We start from the raw sequence: 5,381 nt of genomic DNA, 5'->3' as shown, positions 1-5,381 counted from the left end.
TGCGAAAACCTCTTGCTCCTCTATTATCTCTAAACACAATAAGCCAATGTGTTCAGGGGAGGCGATCGCCGACTTTATTATCACCAGACTATTCACCCCGTAATATTCTGAAGACTTGGGTTCAAAACCTGCCACAGCAGATGGTGGAATCTGAATTCAATATAAATGTGGAATTAAGAGTCTAATGATGAAATCGTTGTGGTTTGTTGTCAAAACTTATCTGGTTTCCTGCTGTCCGAACCTGGTCTGATCGACATGTGATTTCAGATCCACTGTCTGCTGGTTGAATCTTCACTGCCCTTTCAATCAAAACCTCCACTATAACCTCCCTACTTTTATCCTCCATTTATAGGCCAATCTCCTTTTTGCCTTCCCTATTAGTCACTGTACTGTTTGTCTTACAAACGTTTCGTCCCCTGTCTAGGTGACATCCTCAGTGCTTGGGAGCCTCCTGTGAAGCGCTTCTGTGCTGTTTCCTCCGGCATTTATAGTGGCCTGTCTCTGCCGCTTCCGGTTGTCAGTTCCATCTGTTCGCTGTAGTGGCCGGTATATTGGGTCCAGGTCGATGTGTTTGTTGATAGAGTCTGTGGATGAGTGCCGTGCCTCTAGGAATTCCCTGGCTGTTCTCTGTTTGGCTTGCCCTATAATGGTAGTGTTGCCCCAGTCGAATTCATGCTGCTTGTCGTCTGTGCGTGTGGCTACTAAGGATAGCTGGTCGTGTTGTTTCATGGCTAGTTGGTATTCATGTATACGGATCGTTAACTGTCTTCCTGTTTGTCCGATGTAGTTTTTTGTGCAGTCCTTGCATGGGATTTTGTACACTACATTAGTTTTGCTCATGTTGGGTATCGGGTCCTTCGTTCTGGTGAGTTGTTGTCTGAGCGTGGCTGTTGGTTTGTGTGCTGTTATGAGTCCTATTGGTCGCAGTAGCCTGGCTGTCAGTTCAGAAATGCTCCTGATGTATGGCAGTGTGGCTAGTCCTTTGGGTTGCGGCATGTCCTCGTTACGTTGTCTCTCCCTGAGGCATCTGTTGATGAAATTGCGATCGTATCTGTTTTTGGCAAATACATTGTATAGGTGTTCCTCTTCCTCTTTTTGCAGTTCTGGTGTACTGCAGTGTGTTGTGGCCCTTTTGAATAGTGTCCTGATGCAACTTCGTTTGTGTGTGTTGGGGTGGTTGCTTTCGTAGTTTAGGACTTGGTCTGTGCGTGTGGCTTTCCTGTATACCTTTGTGGTGAATTCTCCGTTCGGTGTTCTCTGTACCATCACGTCGAGGAATGGGAGTTGGTTGTCCTTTTCTTCCTCTCTAGTGATTCGGATTCCTGTGAGTGTGGCGTTAATGATCTGGTGTGTGTTCTCTATTTCTGTGTTTTTCATTATTACAAAGGTGTCATCCACATATCTGACCCAGAGTTTAGGTTGAATTTGTGGTAAGACCGTTTGTTCTAACTTTTGCATTACTGCTTCTGCTATGAGTCCAGAGATCGGTGAGCCCATGGGTGTTCCGTTGATTTGTTCGTATATTTGGTTGTTGAATGTGAAGTGTGTTGTGAGGCACAAGTCCAGTAGTTTACGTATGCCGTTTTTGTTGATAGGTTCAACGTCCTGTTGTCTGTTATGTCTGTCCAGGAGTTTGGCTATTGTTTCTTTGGCTAGGGTTTTGCTGATGGAGGTGAACAGTGCCGTTACATCGAATGAGACCATATTTTCTTCCTTGTCTATGTGCATATTTCTGATGATGTCCAAGAATTCCTGTGTCGATTGTATAGATTGTCTGGATCCGCTGATCAGGTATTTCAGTTTCTGCAGTAGTTCTTTGGCCAGATTGTGTGATGGTGTCCATGGCAGTGATACTATGGGTCTGGGTGGGATGTCTGGTTTGTGCACTTTGGGTAGTCCATAGAATCTGGGGGTGTTGTTGCTTTCAGGTTTCATTCTTTGTTGATTAGACCTGGTTATCTGTCCGTTTTTTTTGTAGATTCCTCAGTGTGTTGTTTATCCTATTGTTGAGCTGTGTTGGGTGGGGACAAATACCCTCTTTTGGTAGGTGTTGCAGGAAAACATGAACCTCTTCCCACACTCGGACCATCTGAAATGCCTCTCCCTGGTGTGGACGGACTGTGCATCAGCAGGGCTGAGGAATTGATGAAAGCCTTCCTGCACTTAGGGCAACTGAACGATCTCTTGCCCATGTGGACCCACCAATGCGCCAGATGGTCGGAAGAAAGAGCAAAGCCCTTCCTGCACTCGGGGCAGAAGAACGCCCTCTCCTCAGTGTGGACCCACTGGTGTATCAGCAGTTGGGAAGAACTGCTGAAGGCCATCTCGCACTTGGGGCCGGAGAACCGCCTTCCCCGGTGTGGACCAACTGATGCGTCAGCAGAGCAGAGGAATCACTGAAGGCGTTCCCACACTGAGGGCAGCAGAAGGGCCTCTTCCCCTCTGTGGACCCATTGGTGCTTCAGAAACCTTTCAAATTTCACAATATTCTTCTGATAGGAGGGAGACCAGAATTGCACACAATATTCCAAAAGTGGTCTAACCAATGTCCTGTACAGCCACAACATCACTTCCCAACTCCAATACTCAGAGGATTGCGAAAACTTTCAAAACCCACAAAAAACAAAATGGAAAGAATGGAGGAACAAACCGAATTTTTGAGAGTCAGCTTGAAAGCATCAATGAGAAATCGGCGGACTGCGTTTATTGGGTAGCCATTCTCCTTAAATACACTATGTACGTATTTCTCTTGTGCTTTTCGTAGTTCCTCTGTGCTGCAGTGTGTAGTGGCTCGTTGAAATAATGTCCTGATGCAGCTTCGTTTGTGGGTGTTGGGATGTTTGCTTCTGCAGTTAAGTACTTGGTTTGAGTGTGTTGTTTTTTCTGTAGATGCCAGTTTGAAGTTCCCCATTGACTGTTCGCTCTACTGTGACATCGAAGAATGTCACTTTGTTGTTGTTCTCCTCCTCTTCAAACCAGGAGACCCCCTTAGACCATAGTCTCACTACTTGGAACACCAATATACAGACTAGTCAAAGGCCTCCACTGAAGGCTAAAACACCAAGTCGAAGATTCACTCCACTCCATTTACTCCATCCAAGAATTCCTGAACACCAAAGACACAAAGATAGAAGAGGATGGAATAATGTTGTCCGTTGACATAACAGCCCTGTTCACATCCATTAACATCAACGTGGCCAAAGAAAACTGAAGACACAACTCGAAGAACCAAAGACACAAACACAGCATCAATTTAATCAGCAAAGATAACGCTGTCGACCTCATGGAACTGTGCCTTACCACCCATTTCATATTCAGTAACAAGCCCTACAAATAAATCAACGAAATACCTATGAAACCACCAGCATCAGGATTCCGAGCAGAAGCCGACTCGAACAAACAGCCCTTCCAACGATCCAACCCAGTCTTTGAGTCCGCTACAGCGATGACACTTTTGTCATCAAAAAATGAAAGAAATTAGAGGAAACCTACAACACCATCAACAATCTCCTTACTGGCATAAAATTCACAAAAGAGGAGAACAACAACAAAGTGCCATTTCTAGATGTCACATTAGAGCGAACAGTCAATGGTCAATTCAAATCAACGTCTACAGGAAAACAACGCACTCGAACAAAGATCTTAACTACAGAAGCAATGACCACTACACATTCAAACAAATCTGAATCAGGACACCATTTCAACGAACCACTATACACTGCAGCACCCAGGAACTACGAAGATCAATAAATAACTTTACAGCGCATTTAAGAAGAACGTGCAGCCTACAAAGCCCCTGAAAAGTGCTTCCCTGACCGGGAATCGAACCCGGGCCGCGGCGGTGAAAGCGCCGAATCCTAACCACTAGACTACCAGGGAAATGCAGGCACTCCCTAATTGCTATACTGAAAATTTCTTCCCTGCCTGGAAATCAAATCCGGGCCGTAGTTGTTCTAACTGGGCTACCAGAACTGGACATGATATTCCAGAAGAGGCCTCATCAATGTCCTGAAAAACTTAAACTTAACGTCCCAACTAGTGTATACAAAAGACTAAGCAATGAAGGGAAATAAGTTAAGTGCCTTTGAACCATCCTGTTTGTAGGTGATGCAAACTACAAGGAATTATGTACCTGCATCCCTAGCTTCCGTGTTCTCCAACACGATGTCAAGCCCTGCTCCTTTTGCTGTACCAAAATGGAATACCTTCCACTTATCCAGATTGAACTCCATGTCACATTTTTTCAGTCCAACGACTCATTGGATTAAGATCCTTTTGAATCTTAGATGATCTTCTTCATTGTCTAAAATACTGATGTCGCCTGCAAACCTATGCAGCACGCCTGCTGTGAGGTCCACTGTTTTCTCATACAGATCAATGATTCATATTTACATGTAGTGGCCGTGATTTTGCAGTGTGCAGATCATACAACAGTTAATCATGCAATTCACCATGAGGAAGAAAGCCTCAGACTACAAGGAGATACCAAACAATTGGAAATAAAAATGGTGAAAGCAATTCATTCCAGGGAAGTGGGTGAAAGTGAAGTAAAATCAAACTTCAAACCAGCCGCCCTCGCTCCAGTTGTGGCACTCAGTTATCTCAGCAAGATGCACTGTAGATTGCTGTTATTATAAACGGGAATAAATTTTCCCTTCTTCCCCGCCTTTGACCATTAGCACTTCCAACCTCTGAATTGCTTGCGCCTCTAAACCGTCATAGAAATACCGTGCATTCTCCGGTTGTGTCACTGGAGCCATCGAGTATCTCTGCGACCTCATTCTCATCCCGATTTCAAGTTGGTTCTTCGCGACTGTACCACTCAGTTCCTCTGATTCTGGGGCTGGGAATTGGGACTCTATGGCAGCAGTGGTTACTGCCTTCTGTGGGGAGCTGGTGAAGGAGCCAATGTTAAACTGCATTACTATTGCAGCATACATTTCAACAAAAGCTCCACTGTCTCCGGAGTCTTTGATGTTTTAGAGAAATCTATTTGTCTCAGCCTTCAGCAGATTAATGATGGAATCACCACAGCCACTTGGGGCACTGAAGTTAAACGGTCAGCCCATTCTGAGTTCCCACATCTACCACTGTTCGTGAAGCACTGATATCGTGCATTTGGTGACCTGCCTAACATTTCTTAGATACTGTACTTATGGCTGCTTTGTTGGGTGCTCATCTGTGGGGTGCTTTGGTCGTATAGTGGTTAGTACTCTGCATTGTAGATGCAGCAACCTCTGTTCGAATCCGAGTCCTAGCTGTAATCGCTCCATGTGTCCCCGTGTTTTGTGAAACACAAAGGAATCAGCTATTTTAACATGGTAATTTTTTCCAAAGTGATGACTTTTTTCCTTCAAGTTCTGCTCGCTCACATTTCTGTG

The 5,381-nt window shown here is 44.9% G+C and overlaps 1 non-coding gene across 1 annotated transcript; it reads right to left on the bottom strand.

Moving 5' to 3' along the window:
- Window positions 1-3,807: 3,807 nt before the first annotated feature.
- Window positions 3,808-3,879, bottom strand: trnae-uuc (transfer RNA glutamic acid (anticodon UUC)). The gene has a single exon. It is a non-coding gene; the product is annotated as a tRNA-Glu (tRNA).
- Window positions 3,880-5,381: the final 1,502 nt, after the last annotated feature.

Source organism: Chiloscyllium punctatum, chromosome 31, assembly GCF_047496795.1.
Source record: "Chiloscyllium punctatum isolate Juve2018m chromosome 31, sChiPun1.3, whole genome shotgun sequence".
Lineage (NCBI taxonomy): Eukaryota > Metazoa > Chordata > Chondrichthyes > Orectolobiformes > Hemiscylliidae > Chiloscyllium > Chiloscyllium punctatum.
This window is presented reverse-complemented; position numbering and strand designations above follow the sequence as displayed.